This window comes from Protopterus annectens, chromosome 7.part0, assembly GCF_019279795.1.
Source record: "Protopterus annectens isolate FY-2018-M chromosome 7.part0, PAN1.0, whole genome shotgun sequence".
Classification (NCBI taxonomy): Eukaryota; Metazoa; Chordata; order Ceratodontiformes; family Protopteridae; genus Protopterus; species Protopterus annectens.
Genome location: NC_056739.1, coordinates 447,268,046 through 447,283,479, shown reverse-complemented (window position 1 = coordinate 447,283,479; position 15,434 = coordinate 447,268,046). Strand labels below are relative to the sequence as shown.

The 15,434-nt window shown below is 37.0% G+C and overlaps 1 protein-coding gene across 1 annotated transcript in view; it reads left to right on the top strand.

The window, feature by feature from the left end:
* KCTD11 (potassium channel tetramerization domain containing 11) overlaps nucleotides 1–15,171 on the top strand; it is a 37,999-nt gene extending 22,828 nt beyond the window's left edge. The window contains exon 2 of the mRNA XM_044077027.1: nucleotides 14,711–15,171. The gene's annotated coding sequence lies outside the window, so the exon portion shown is untranslated. The remainder of the gene's footprint in view (nucleotides 1–14,710) is intronic.
* The last annotated feature ends 263 nt before the right edge of the window (nucleotides 15,172–15,434 follow it).

The window sequence follows — 15,434 nt, the reverse complement described above, 5'->3', positions numbered from 1 at the left end:
TCCTAGTTAAAATGTAAGTTTTGCTTCTGATCTGATGAGAAGTTAGTGCACAAATATATTCTGCACATTACTCCCCCCTCCCCACCTTAAGCAGAAATCCATTTGTTCACTATTAGAAACTGGGTATAATGCCAGACTGTGACAAAAAATTGTAATGCACTGGACATGCTAGCTGCATATAAGTACCACGTATCAGGTATACTAAAACATTTTATAAAAATAATGGCAATTTTAGTAAGATACTGGGGTACAAAACACTCAAGAATGCAATTCCACCCACAAGTATTTCACTTCTTTTCAGTTCTGATTTACACAGTAGCAAGCTAGTTGTTTTAGAACTTAGAGATTAGGCATCACCCTTTATGCAGTAACAAGAATATTGCCTTGCCTGCTGAAATGTTTATGATTTTCTTTTACTTCTAGTGTAATGACAACTGTGCATGTATATTTTATGGATATCGGTTTTCCTCTGCATTTTGAGTAGAGTTCATTCATTCAAAAATCTGTATAATACCAGACTATGAAAACACAGAACACTGGATACGGAAACAAGATATAGTCTTCATAATATTGTAGACTGTGCACTAGCAGACATTAGGAGTTTTAGGACTTCTCAGCACATGGAAATATTTCAGTTGAAATTTCACTTTGCCAAAATACTTCTATTCTGCTAGGTCTCCAGATCTTCACTGTGACTTTCTGTATCAGTTGTAAGGCTAAGACCATGGCTTGAAAAATTCATCCTTACTGTTTTTTTTTTTTTTTTTTTTTAGTCTCCTTCATTCTGCATATCAAGTTCATGCTGTACAGGCCTCTTATTCCTGTCTTTTGTTCTTGAGCTGCTTGTTCTGCCTGGTCTTTGGTCTACAGCCTGGCTCCTGTCCTCCTTCTTCAAAATTATTGTGATATACCTATGGCTAATGGTATATACATATATATATATATATATATATATATATATATATATATATATATATATATATATACTGAAACTTTGGGGATTGTCAAACACTACTATGTACAAGTAACCAGTAAGCATTAAAATCATGAACCATAAAGAATTATTGAAAATGAAAAAGCGCTGATCACATGCAATCAAGGAAGCAGAAGCGAAAAGTCAGATATTGTACTTGAACTAAAATGGACAAAAGTAGCATTAATTATTGAAATATCTACACCCAGCTCTTATGGTGTTTTGCATTTTGAGAGACAGAAAGTTATAAAATAACCAATATGTGTAAACAGAAACTAGAGTAGATCCAGTAGTAGTAGGAAGAGCAAAAGGTTTAATTAAAAAAAAATCATATCTGAATATGCTGCAAGTACAACTAATCTCATATGAACCGCGGAATGAGTTAATTCTGGGTAGATGGCTGATACTAAAAAGACCAGTCCTGGCAAATAACGAAGGATGAAGCAGCACTAATTTAATGAACTTTAACTGTAGGAACAAGGTCCACTCCTGACACAGAATTAAATACCCTAAACATTTGCAGAGATGTCAGATAAGAGTTGGTAGCTTGATACTGACCAATTTGTGCTCCCTGTCCTGCCACACTGGGGTTATTGGTAGTTCTGAATGTGCAGTTGGTGTTTTCTGGCATCTGACGGTACACCTGCCTGACTACATACCATTGGAATTTAGTTTCACTGTGGCTAATGGAATTCTCCTGAGCTTTAGTGTTTTAAGAGGATTCTAAAATACTACCATTTCAATTTGGCTTTTAACCTGTAGTTTATGAGATTTTGCCCCTCCTGAACTCATTTGCTTCATGTTCTTAATAATTTGCATTACTGTTTTATTGTTTTGTATGGTGCCTGATTATATGCCTTTCAAAAATGATCTTGAATTAGTGATCTTGTGGGATTTTCTTGTGCTGATTCACTATTATAACAGGTGATCCACTGCTCCTGTACAGTACTGTAGCTTAGTTTTATATGGTATAGTTGTTTTAATTCAGTATTGTGCCTTGTATCAGTCTCATTTATTTATCATCTTGGGATTTTTCCATGGAATTCCACTACAAATGTACAACTGGACATTCCCAGTCAAGCAATGTAAACTATTGCACGAGGAGTCAGGAAGATGTTAATACACTAGCTAGGGAAGCAGAGTTGAAGCAATACAGAGAGAGCATGACATGTGACTGCTTATTTTACAAATGTACTAGTTCTATTTTAGTAATTCTATGCTGAAACTCATGTGGCACTAACACTACTCACCCTATCTCCCTTCTGCTATGTCTGCTTTGATTTATTATGTTCTACTCCCTATCTCCTGCAGTCCATATTTCTCTTGCACCAGCATTGTCACTGTCTCCTTGCTTTAGCGCCTCATATAATAACCTATTTGTCTTATTTCTGGAATCCTGACATCTTTAAGTATGACAGTTCATCACCCCATACCACTCCCCATATTAATGCAGGATCATTGTTGATGACTTCCATTTGGACTTTATTTTTACATTGTGAATTATGTGTATGATATGGAACAGGAAAGAGATACACCTATGACCTTATGTACATTAGAAGTTTACAAAACTCACCCAAGCTCCAAGCATGATGCCCAAAGGTTTTATCAGCCTGTTACACACTGGAGATGTGAATAAAATTGGCTTATTACTCCCATCCCTGTAAGTTACTGATTACTAATATGTGCAACATTCACATTGTTAGCACAAAGCACTGAAGTTGCATCACTTACGAAACCATTATAATGTCTTTGAATTGTTTTGTAGTTTTAGATACATTTCACTGTACTAAAACAGTCATGGATCCCTCCTAAGATTGTTTTAGGACATTAACATTTGTATATATCTCCCCATCTACTCTATCTTCTCATCTTTTCAGGGGAAACACTCCTATCAGTTTTCTCTTTTGGTTTCAAGTTACCAAGAGGGAAACTTTCCAATAAATAGTTCTTGCGTTTTTTTTTTTCTTGGAGCATGCATTTCTCTATGTACTGAATTGAGTGCTTTCATTTAAAACATTTGCAAAAATTAATTGAATTACTTTATATGTGGATAGATAACAGAAATAAACACTTCTTTTATTTGACATTTATTAACTCATTTTATTTTAGAGTAATACAAAATGTAAATTACATCATGTGGCTAAGTGATTTTCTCTAGCTGTGTTCATCAAAGTTTGTGCAATAAATTAACCTAGCTTTGCCACCAACGTTGCATGTTGCTGTGTGTGTTTACTAGGCAGTCAGCCATTTTTTCCATGTTGGTTACATGAGGGCAATACAAACAGCAATTTGCTGTCTGACTGTGGGACGTGACATGTATTTGCTTGCTCTCATGCTCTACTCTCTGTCACTCTCCTTGCTATTCCCCCAACACACACACACCTGGTCTTGATGTTTATTCTTGTTTCATTAGACCATCTCAATGTGTTTAGGTTTTGATTGTATTGGTAAGTGTACTGATCATCAGTGGTGATTTTCAGATATGACCTAAGCCTGAATTGCATGGAAAACCCAACACATGCATTTGCAAACAGTGCCTTTCAGCCAGTTAAAATCTGAAAGCAAACAGTGTGGGAGGTAGTCATGCAAACAAAAAGAGTACACGCAATTAGTTAGTGAATACTATGCAAACTACTTAGTTAATTATTTGCAAACTAAAAATGAGCTTTACTCTGTCATCTTTATATTGCAGTCTGTTACTTTTTTATTTTTTTAGTAATGGATTTATTTTGATAGGAATACTGTAGTACTGGAATTAAAAAATGGTTGCCAATCACAACACTGCTGCAATCCTGTTGTGGCAAACAAATCCCAAAGTTTAAAAAAGGTCTATCTGCAATCCTCCTGTATTAGGCAGAAGCTGAACAAGGTGGAAGAGGAATTGCAGGCAGCCCAAAATAGTGCGAAGGGACACAGGATAGTCGCATACAACTATAGAAACCTACTGTTGCATTACGTTCCAGGAGCAGAAGTGTGGATAGCCACCTACATGCACACAAAAAGGAAGGATAACAGGAGACAGTAACAAGCAGGCACACATAGCATTAAAAGGTAAATAAATAAAACATTACACACGGGCTAGGCATCCACGCAGTCACAGTCAGGACGTCTGCGGGAACAGAACTGTACTGCCTTCTGACACATAAGGCACCATGGAACAAGTGCACACACAGTGCAAGGGTGCATACAGAAGTGTATGCTGAGATAAGAAAAACACAGGATGAAGTAGAACACAGCTATCTGTGTAGGAGCATGTTCGCACCCATAACATGCTCACAGAAGCAGCACACTATTCATGTGGACAAAGCCTAAAAAAGTGAGGAAGGGTAGACAAAGGCAAAAAATATAAGGATATATTGTAAATAGTGCTTCTAGAAACATAGAAAGGTGATAGAATAACAGGAGGTGTGTTAACATGCATACTCTGAAAGATAGAAGTAATAAAATACAAGGGAAGGCCAATATGTAGCGAGTGCAATGCACAGTGACATGTCAGAAACCTATAGAGTGTAAAACAGGATCCAGAAGCCAATAAAAACAAGATCCAAGCAGCAAAACTCCTCTGGAAACCAAGCTTAGCAAAAGAAGAAAGCAGCTAAAATTTAATGTTATAAACACTCCACTTTATTCAAATAGAAAACCACTGGAAAGTTTAGCATATTGTACAAAAAACATAAATGCTTTCATCCTACCTTAACCTGTGTAGACCTTCATCAGAACTAAAATTCCTTCAAGCAGAAAGAATTTTAGTTCTAATCTAGTTCTGATGAAGTTCTACACAGAGTAAGATGGGACAAAAGTGTTTATGTTCTTTGTATAATGCGCTAAACTTTACAGTCATTTTCTATTTGAATAAATAGAGTTTATGCCATTACATTTTCAGCTGCTTTCTTCCTTGGCTGTGCTTGGTTTCTAGAGGAGTTTTGCTTCTTGGTACATGTCAGAAACCTGCAAACCATATGAGGAACATATGGACACCAAGTAAGAGATGACACAACACATGTCAGGACTGTAGCAAGCCAAGTAGGACAGTATGTGAACCGACAGCCTGAAGCCTGCTACTAACCATGATGGGCATATAAACACCTGTGTTGCACAGATGAAAAACATGCAGGCCACAGAGGAACACACTGGGCAGGTTGGACATACTGACAAATAGCAGCAGCATACAGGGCAGTCCACCCATGACATAGTGCATAATGGTGGGGCAGGAAAGGCAAACAAGAGCAGAGGGATTTGCACAGGCAGGGAAGTGGGGGTAGAAGAGCAGGTAGACTGTCCCACACAGATGCACAGATAAATGGCTTCCCGAATGACAACACTAATGCCTGATGCATGGTCAACAGCAGAGATGGACAGAAGACAGAACAGATAATGTAGGGTACAGGGTACGAAGAGAGCAGCACAACATATACACTGACACAGCTATGTAATAAGCGTGTGAGATGACTGAGGGGGGTTGAGTATGGAGGTACACACACACACACACACACACACACACACACACACACACACACACACACACACACACACACACACACACACACGCTAAGGATGAAACAGGTATGCAACCTGATACCCAGTTGGACACTCCCTGGAAATACTAAGCTGCACTACATCTGTTTTGAAACACAAACCTAGGGAAAAATGCAAACACAAAGTGGGATGTGGACATTGGGCAGTGAGCAGCCCAGGGTGCACACATGGTAGTACCTGCAATGGCTTACCCAAGTTTCAACCCATAGAATAATGATAACAAACATGCAACTATGCCCTATGAAAATATATGTAGACTCTCCCAGACATTACAGAAACACAGGTAGGCTGTGGCTCACACCAATGCGCAAACACATGAAGGTAGACCTCACCTGCACCATGGTGGAACAAAACAGTTCTTGAAGACAGTACTGTCATCTTCTACCTCCCCAGTTGGTCGTCCATGCTTCCACTCCTGGTCTGTAATGCAATGGTAGGTTTCCATAGTTGTATGTGACTATCTTTTGTCCCTTTGTTCTTTCCTTTTTTTGGACTGCCTGCAATTTCTCTTCCACCTTGTTCAGGTTCTGTAGGTGCCTTTTTAAAAATTTGGGATTTAGCTGATGAGACAAGATTGCAGCGGTGTTGTGGTTGGCAACTTTTTTTTGGCGATATTACTGCAGTATTCCATCTTGAAATGACAGACAAAATGTCACTCTCACAGACCTTCAGAAATGTGATAACAATCTGCAAAGCACCCAGCATGATGTATGTGTATATTCTGTTTCACTTTTTTGAGACATTCAGAGATGTCATATAGGTTTGCAAAGGCACCATCACAATGCTGCTACTTGACAAAGTATAATACTGATTCTGATTGATCTTTGTCACCTGAGCTAGTCCTCACTCAGTTACTCAGGTTCTTGTCTGTCTTTATAAGATCTTGAAGATTTTGTGATCAAGTGACCCACATCACACAAGTACTTAATTTATTATCTTTTGTTACAAAAGTATCCCAATAGCTTTCATGCATCCTAACCGTCTAATAAGTTTTGTTTACTTGCTGCCAGAGGAACCTGTGTGTTCTGTGATCGGTTTATTTATTCTCCATTCTCCTTAATGTAGGACCTGTGTGTGTTCTGTGATTGGTTTATTTATTCTCCATTCTCCTTAATGTAGGACCTGTGTGTGTTCTGTGATCGGTTTATTTATTCTCCATTCTCCTTAATGTAGGACCTGTGTGTGTTCTGTGATCAGTTTATTTATTCTCCATTCTCCTTAATGTAGGACCTGTGTGTGTTCTGTGATCGGTTTATTTATTCTCCATTCTCCTTAATGTAGGACCTGTGTGTGTTCTGTGATCGGTTTATTTATTCTCCATTCTCCTTAATGTAGGACCTGTGTGTGTTCTGTGATCGGTTTATTTATTCTCCATTCTCCTTAATGTAGGACCTGTGTGTGTTCTGTGATCGGTTTATTTATTCTCCATTCTCCTTAATGTAGGACCTGTGTGTGTTCTGTGATCGGTTTATTTATTCTCCATTCTCCTTAATGTAGGACCTGTGTGTGTTCTGTGATCGGTTTATTTATTCTCCATTCTCCTTAATGTAGGACCTGTGTGTGTTCTGTGATCGGTTTATTTATTCTCCATTCTCCTTAATGTAGGACCTGTGTGTGTTCTGTGATCGGTTTATTTATTCTCCATTCTCCTTAATGTAGGACCTGTGTGTGTTCTGTGATCGGTTTATTTATTCTCCATTCTCCTTAATGTAGGACCTGTGTGTGTTCTGTGATCGGTTTATTTATTCTCCATTCTCCTTAATGTAGGACCTGTGTGTGTTCTGTGATCGGTTTATTTATTCTCCATTCTCCTTAATGTAGGACCTGTGTGTGTTCTGTGATCGGTTTATTTATTCTCCATTCTCCTTAATGTAGGACCTGTGTGTGTTCTGTGATCGGTTTATTTATTCTCCATTCTCCTTAATGTAGGACCTGTGTGTGTTCTGTGATCGGTTTATTTATTCTCCATTCTCCTTAATGTAGGACCTGTGTGTGTTCTATGATCGGTTTATTTATTCTCCATTCTCCTTAATGTAGGACCTGTGTGTGTTCTGTGATCGGTTTATTTATTCTCCATTCTCCTTAATGTAGGACCTGTGTGTGTTCTGTGATCGGTTTATTTATTCTCCATTCTCCTTAATGTAGGACCTGTGTGTGTTCTGTGATCGGTTTATTTATTCTCCATTCTCCTTAATGTAGGACCTGTGTGTGTTCTGTGATCGGTTTATTTATTCTCCATTCTCCTTAATGTAGGACCTGTGTGTGTTCTGTGATCGGTTTATTTATTCTCCATTCTCCTTAATGTAGGACCTGTGTGTGTTCTGTGATCGGTTTATTTATTCTCCATTCTCCTTAATGTAGGACCTGTGTGTGTTCTGTGATCGGTTTATTTATTCTCCATTCTCCTTAATGTAGGACCTGTGTGTGTTCTGTGATCGGTTTATTTATTCTCCATTCTCCTTAATGTAGGACCTGTGTGTGTTCTGTGATCGGTTTATTTATTCTCCATTCTCCTTAATGTAGGACCTGTGTGTGTTCTGTGATCGGTTTATTTATTCTCCATTCTCCTTAATGTAGGACCTGTGTGTGTTCTGTGATCGGTTTATTTATTCTCCATTCTCCTTAATGTAGGACCTGTGTGTGTTCTATGATCGGTTTATTTATTCTCCATTCTCCTTAATGTAGGACCTGTGTGTGTTCTGTGATCGGTTTATTTATTCTCCATTCTCCTTAATGTAGGACCTGTGTGTGTTCTGTGATCGGTTTATTTATTCTCCATTCTCCTTAATGTAGGACCTGTGTGTGTTCTATGATCGGTTTATTTATTCTCCATTCTCCTTAATGTAGGACCTGTGTGTGTTCTGTGATCGGTTTATTTATTCTCCATTCTCCTTAATGTAGGACCTGTGTGTGTTCTGTGATCGGTTTATTTATTCTCCATTCTCCTTAATGTAGGACCTGTGTGTGTTCTGTGATCAGTTTATTTATTCTCCATTCTCCTTAATGTAGGACCTGTGTGTGTTCTGTGATCAGTTTATTTATTCTCCATTCTCCTTAATGTAGGACCTGTGTGTGTTCTGTGATCGGTTTATTTATTCTCCATTCTCCTTAATGTAGGACCTGTGTGTGTTCTGTGATCGGTTTATTTATTCTCCATTCTCCTTAATGTAGGACCTGTGTGTGTTCTGTGATCAGTTTATTTATTCTCCATTCTCCTTAATGTAGGACCTGTGTGTGTTCTGTGATCGGTTTATTTATTCTCCATTCTCCTTAATGTAGGACCTGTGTGTGTTCTGTGATCAGTTTATTTATTCTCCATTCTCCTTAATGTAGGACCTGTGTGTGTTCTGTGATCGGTTTATTTATTCTCCATTCTCCTTAATGTAGGACCTGTGTGTGTTCTGTGATCAGTTTATTTATTCTCCATTCTCCTTAATGTAGGACCTGTGTGTGTTCTGTGATTGGTTTATTTATTCTCCATTATCTTTAATGTACTACTGGATTCCTATATTCCATCTTTCTTTGGCCTTTTTATCACTTTCAGGCACCTGACTTATTCTGCTGGGCAGGTATCACATGTCTCCGCACTAAAGTGGTGACAATTACCTGCTTTCTCTGAACTCCCTTGCACTGTTCCAGGTATTCATCTCAACTTCTTTGCTCAAAAATTGTGGACAAGGCCAAAAATAATGGGAGGAGCGAAGGCCCGAATTCAGTGGCAATTTTTAAATATTACTGTAACTCACTTAAAATGTTTATAGAACACGTTTTGCATCAACTTGCATTTTTTGAATAGTACATATTAAACTCAGATGTTTGCCATTACTGACTGACTGCAGTCCTGTTCTGAGCAATAAGAAGTATGAAACTCTCATTACTAACTAACCATAACCTTCAGTGAGTTGCCAGAAAATCAAACATTTTAGAAGGGACATAGCAAAATCAGGGACAGTAGGGACTTAATGCTCCCATGTATTGTATTTCTAGGTACTCTGGTTTCCTCCAGCATCCATAAAACATGCTGGTTTATTTGTTGCACTAAATTGTCCACATGTAGGCTATATTTACCCCTGCTCTTATTGCCCTGAGTCATGATAAAAAACGTTTTTAAAAAGAGCACCTCGTTTACCAGATTAACAAACAAACACATAAAGTAACTTTCATCTCCCTCTATCCTCTTCCCTAAATTCTACCTATTGCAATTTTCCTTTGTGATCTTACACATCCTCTCAACCCTTCCCGTTTCCAGTTAAAATGAGTCCTAGTTCATTCAACCTTCCTTCACATTCCAGGCCATTCAGCCCTACCGCCCCCAATCACTCTGTTTCATTCTTGTATTCTCTTTTTAGAACTGTGATGACCTTTTGTATATAAGGTCAAGTAAGATCACACAGTGCTGCAGGTACCATTGGCCAGTTATGACAGAATGGGAAAATCACCTCCTTATCATCCTTGGCTTCTTTTCAACTGAAGATATATCATAACAATTTTAGCTCCGGGCACTGCCCAGACATATCAACTATCCCTGTTTTGAAGGAACATTTCTATTTTCAGGTTAGATTTAACCCTGCACATGATTTTCCCATTTTAGTTTGTCAAATAATTTATTAAATGTAACAATTAGATAACAACATATTACATTCAGATTATATGTAGAAATTAGATAATTAGACAACTTCTTGAGTGAGTACACTTCAGATATTTCATTGTAATCAAATGAATGAAAATATTCATATAGCACAAGGTACTTAAATTCCCCCTCATACCTTTCAACTGTTCCTAATGTTGCTCTTTTCCTCAAAACTGTTTGATTTTCTGTTAAATCACTACAGATTAGTGTCAGTCAATGAAGCCAGGCATAATAGTTTCTAAAATGCATGTTAATGGAATACCTCTTTCTCTGTATATTTGAGTTGGGGTATATTTGAAAATTCTGTCTAATTTTAGGTCTTTTTCTTCTATTGTTGTTGTAACCAGAATTCTTGATTAAAGTTAAAAAGTATGTCCTAACTTTTTCATTTACTGTCTCTCTCTTTCATTCACCTGCTGTCTTTGTCTCCTTTGCATACTCTGTTTCTCTCTCTCATGCATACATTACTTTCTAGTCTTTGTTTACTTTTTTTACCTTATGTTCCCTAACTGCAATAATTGATTTTGCAAGCATAAGAAATTGGTGGGTGTTTTTTCACTCTGTGTTTCATGAAATTTAATATGCTGATGTGAAGAGGCAGATGTGTTTACTAGGTGTTATCTGTACATTAATACTCCCTTAACCAAATCAGTCCCCCACTTTCTACCTTGGCTATCACCTGCCTACAGTGCTTATGATGACCCTGTGTTCCAGAAATCAGAGCACCAAAATGTTTTCCATTTCTGTTACAACCATTCTACCCCTTTCCAAATCATATTCCACACATCAGAATACTACAGCTGTTGTGCATAACCTTTTATTCCATTTACTGTAGCTGACAGCTTTCATTCTAGTCCAAAATCCTTGCAAATCCCTTTTCAGACTAATTCTCACATTCTTCACTGCACCACCCACATTTCTGTTCACCTGTCCTAAATAGATGTGTGACACCAATATTAAACAAATCTGATCCTGTTTCTTAGATCTGTGAAAAGCCAACAATTTCTTTCTCCATGTGGACCCTTTTCATGGTCCACACTGTAGGTTTTCCCTCTAATCTTTTCTCAGTCCATCTCATCATCTTATTACCTATATTGTTTCCTGTTCAGCCTTTATTGCAGACTCATTTCAGTAGTTTCAAAACCACTGTTGAAATCCAGGAACAGCACAACACATGTACCAGATTTTGCTTGTCCACTTCACCATTGCCAAATTATAGAACTATGTAGTTAGTCTGATATAACCTACTCATTGTAAACTCCTACTGACGTCCATTTATTGGTAGAAAATGTGTCAGCCTGTCTCTTGGAGTCTTTTGCATAACATTCCTGCATCAGAGAAATTGTCCTTCTGTATACATAGACACTGTTGCTACATTTGCTGGTTATTTGGTACAACTTCCTGATTCAATCACTACTTAAACTAAATCAGAAAAGGCCCGGCCAAAATTCCAAACTGATGCGTATTAATTTTGGATGAGGGTACCCTAGTCCTCCTTAAAGAATTTGACAAACTGAATGTTGTCAGTCTAAATTTTCCCCTTCCATATGGGCATGCACTTCTCTTCTCCCTTGTAAAACTACATGGGATGTTTTGATAAGAATCACTGCTTATTCTCCCTGCTTCTTTAAAATCCCTGCCCTCCTTTCTTATCTTATGTGTCACAAACTCCAGGAGTGTAGCTTATTTCAGAGAAACGACTATACAATAACAAGGGTCATAAACATACAGGTAGGAGAACTGAACATCCAACTAAAAGGAAAGAATTGACATGATTTGTGGGAGTGTTTTTTTTCCCCAAAAACATGGTTGTGATTTATGCAGTAGCCTTTGAAAGGAGACAGTGAATTCAAAAACAAGGCTGAGAAGGTGGAACAGAATAGGAATGTCTTAAGAACAAGAAGAATTAAGAATTCAAATAGAAATTTGCATACAGCAGTGTCTTATTTGCTGGCAATGTAGTGGTCATACAAATTAAGAGGTGCTTTCCTGTGGTTACATTTTATGTTTCTAAGTGGCAGGATTGTAAGGTAGCACCTGAGACACTGCTGCACCCTGGAGATATGCTATCCTTTTTATGAAATGCTAGGCTAATGTCACTTCTGCATATTCAGCCAAAACAGGTGTCATAGGATTTTGTCTTATATCTAGAAAATTACCCTGCATCACACAAATCTGGTTCTGCTAGTTCTGAACAATTACAAAGGGGTGGAGATGTATGTGTGATATCATTGCCACCACCCATTTAAAGCATTTCATTACTCGTCAGAAATGTTTCATAATGAAAACATACTTATGTATAGAAGATTTTCAACCATTTTGTTTGCACCCACAGGAAATACACTGTCTTGTCAGTAGTGATTGGGTGGGCAAGTACTGTCTAGAATAGTGCACAGATGTTATTTCTTCTAGCCCCATTCTCATTTCATTGATTCATTTTAATAGATGCCACTGGTAACAGGAAACACCAGTTCTGCTGTCTATTCAGTTAATTCTGAGTTTGTTAATCATCTGGAATCCTAATGTACAAAGCTGATGTAAATCAAATTAGTATTCTCACCTTAGCTGAAATTTGAGTTGACCTATACATTACTATGTGTACATGTATACTCACACACATTCAGGCTCATGTATGTGTGTGTGTGTGTGTGTGTGTGTGTGTGTGTGTGTGTGTGTGTGTGTGTGTGTGTGTGTGTGTGTATATATATATATATATATATATATATATATATATATATATATATATATATAAATATCTATACTGTATATGTGTGTGTATGTGTATACGTATATATGTATCATATCATCAGATCGTCCAAGGCCAGATGATCGAAGTTCTGAAACATTGAATGCTATGAATGGAGATTGCCATACTGCACTGAATGGGATATTTACTGTTCTCTTCACTGTAGTGTGATCTTGGAGTTGGTATATTTAAGTAGCAAGGGGTGTGGGGGTGCAGTGGGGCTACCCCCCTGCAAAAATGTAAAAGAAGACTTTTTTTTCTTTTAGATTTTTTTTTCTTATGTTCGATGTTTCAGAATTTTGATCTTGTGGTCTTCGACAATCTGATGATCTATGTTTTGAAAAACGTAAAAGTAAGAAAAACCAATGAATGTCAAAAAAAAAGTGGGACGAAGGAATGCTCCAGCCAAAATAGTCAAAGTAAGTAATGGTTAACAGAAACCCAAATGATTCCTTTTTTTTTTTAAATTTATTAGTACAGACAGCGTTTAAGCGTTGACACAGCACAGCAAAGCTCTTTAAATACACAATTAATCTAAGTCAATTTAAATACAATATTAAGGGAAGAGAAGTGATGTCATGGCATTGTTGTTGTTTGTTAAAGGTGCAAAAAAATTAAATAATTAAATAGTTATTAAATTACATAAAAAAAAATAAAAAAAAATATTCAATAATAATTTAATATAAATAAAATATTTAAAATTTAATTGTTAAAAATAAAAGTACAGTAAGTATAAAATAATTCTAATTATAAAGCCAAAACTTATGGAACTTTTTTTTTTTGGGAGGAGGAGGTTACCACTATGAAGTGACACACAACAACACATACAACACAACAACAAGATCTATGTTTTGAAACTTCAATCATTTGAAGTAGACCCATATGTATATATATTTATATGTGTGTATAAAAGTATCGTCATCAGTGACCCTGGCGGGGTGAAGTATAAGTGCTGGCTTCTTTCATACAGTTAAAAAAATGCCTCTCCCTATCCATGCAGACTGTATCTCCTTCAATGTTTGCCCTTCAGGTAGCTTATCCTGAGAGAAAAATTCTCATTTATGGATACTAATGGGTCAAACAGCACTCTTTCAAGAATGTCAGATATCACTCCTTCAAAAATGCAAATTAGATTTTAATGTAGTAAGTCTTCGTAAGCAAGGAAAACAATAGGTTCATAGGATCAGACTTTTTTTTTTTTTATTGCTAACTGTCCAAAGAAGGATTGGTCAAAACTAGTGCTCACTTGGTTATGCTGACCCTCCCATCTGCAGATTCATCTTCACACTTGTCTGCCATCTTACAGTGCAAGATTCACTTATTTCTTAGACAGATAACATATCTTCATGTTTACGTACCTGACAGTGAATTGCAACATATACTTACAATATATTTCTAGGGCTGTAGCACTGAAACAAATGTTTTTTGTCTTTTTCATTTATATTTACACAATGCAAAACTACAAAATATCTAATATTAACGAATCAAAAGCAAACAAAATGAACATGGCACATAATCATATTATGGAAAACAGGCATCAAGAATACAAGTGTAGTAAGTGATTATAACACTTTGAAGTATTTCCATAAAATATTACATCTGTGTTATTTTTTTAACTGTTAAAATGTTCACAAAGTCTCTTGTACTGATAATGTGCTGCCCAGAATGTGACGTTTATGTAAAAACTTGCACTGCATACCACTAAATGCATTATCCCTTATGTATCTGACAGACCGAAGTGTGCTTAGGGAGGTTCTGGGAGGAGTACATTGCAGTTATGGTGGAACTGTAAGTAACATTGTTTTCTTTTTCCTTCTTTGTCTAGGTTTCATGTCTTAATCTGCTGAAAAATTATTGCCTTTCCTGGGCAGATTTACATAACCAGAGGAACTGACAGAATATAAACTCATTTACAGACTGTGTTACCACAGGTCACAATGCTGAGGGGCCGACTGACCTGCTTGTTATAAATCCTCCACTGAAGTCTGAGGTCATGAATTGATGAATATTAACTGCAGGAACATTCACAGAACACTGAAAGTTGCAACAATCTACTTTGTGCATATTTCAGGCAAAACTGCATGCATATAAACTCCAATTGACTGATAGCAGGCCTTCGACAGATTATGACAATTTGTGGTGAAATGCACAGCCATGTTTTGTTTACAAGTTTATGAATGCTGAGGTATTCTTTGCAGGCCTTAAACAAAGTGTTATAATTCATGAAGGTACACATGTTTTGTTTACTAAACTGTGGAGGTTTCATTCAAAACTGATTTACATTGGTCATCATTTATTTATTTTTTCTTTTGCTTTTTTATGAATGTTTAAGACCTGTAAGTAAAGATTTTTCAGTGTTACAAGTATGAACGTTGGAAAATGCTAGTAGACATAGACCTCACAGTCTCTACTGAGTTGTTTCAGCAGTACAGTTTCCTGCCTTATATCACAGTTTTCTAATCATTCATACCTTGTACTATTTCACCAGTCCTTTAATACTATTCCATGATTTCTTTGAACTGACTACAGTTTTACAATCAACCATTTTC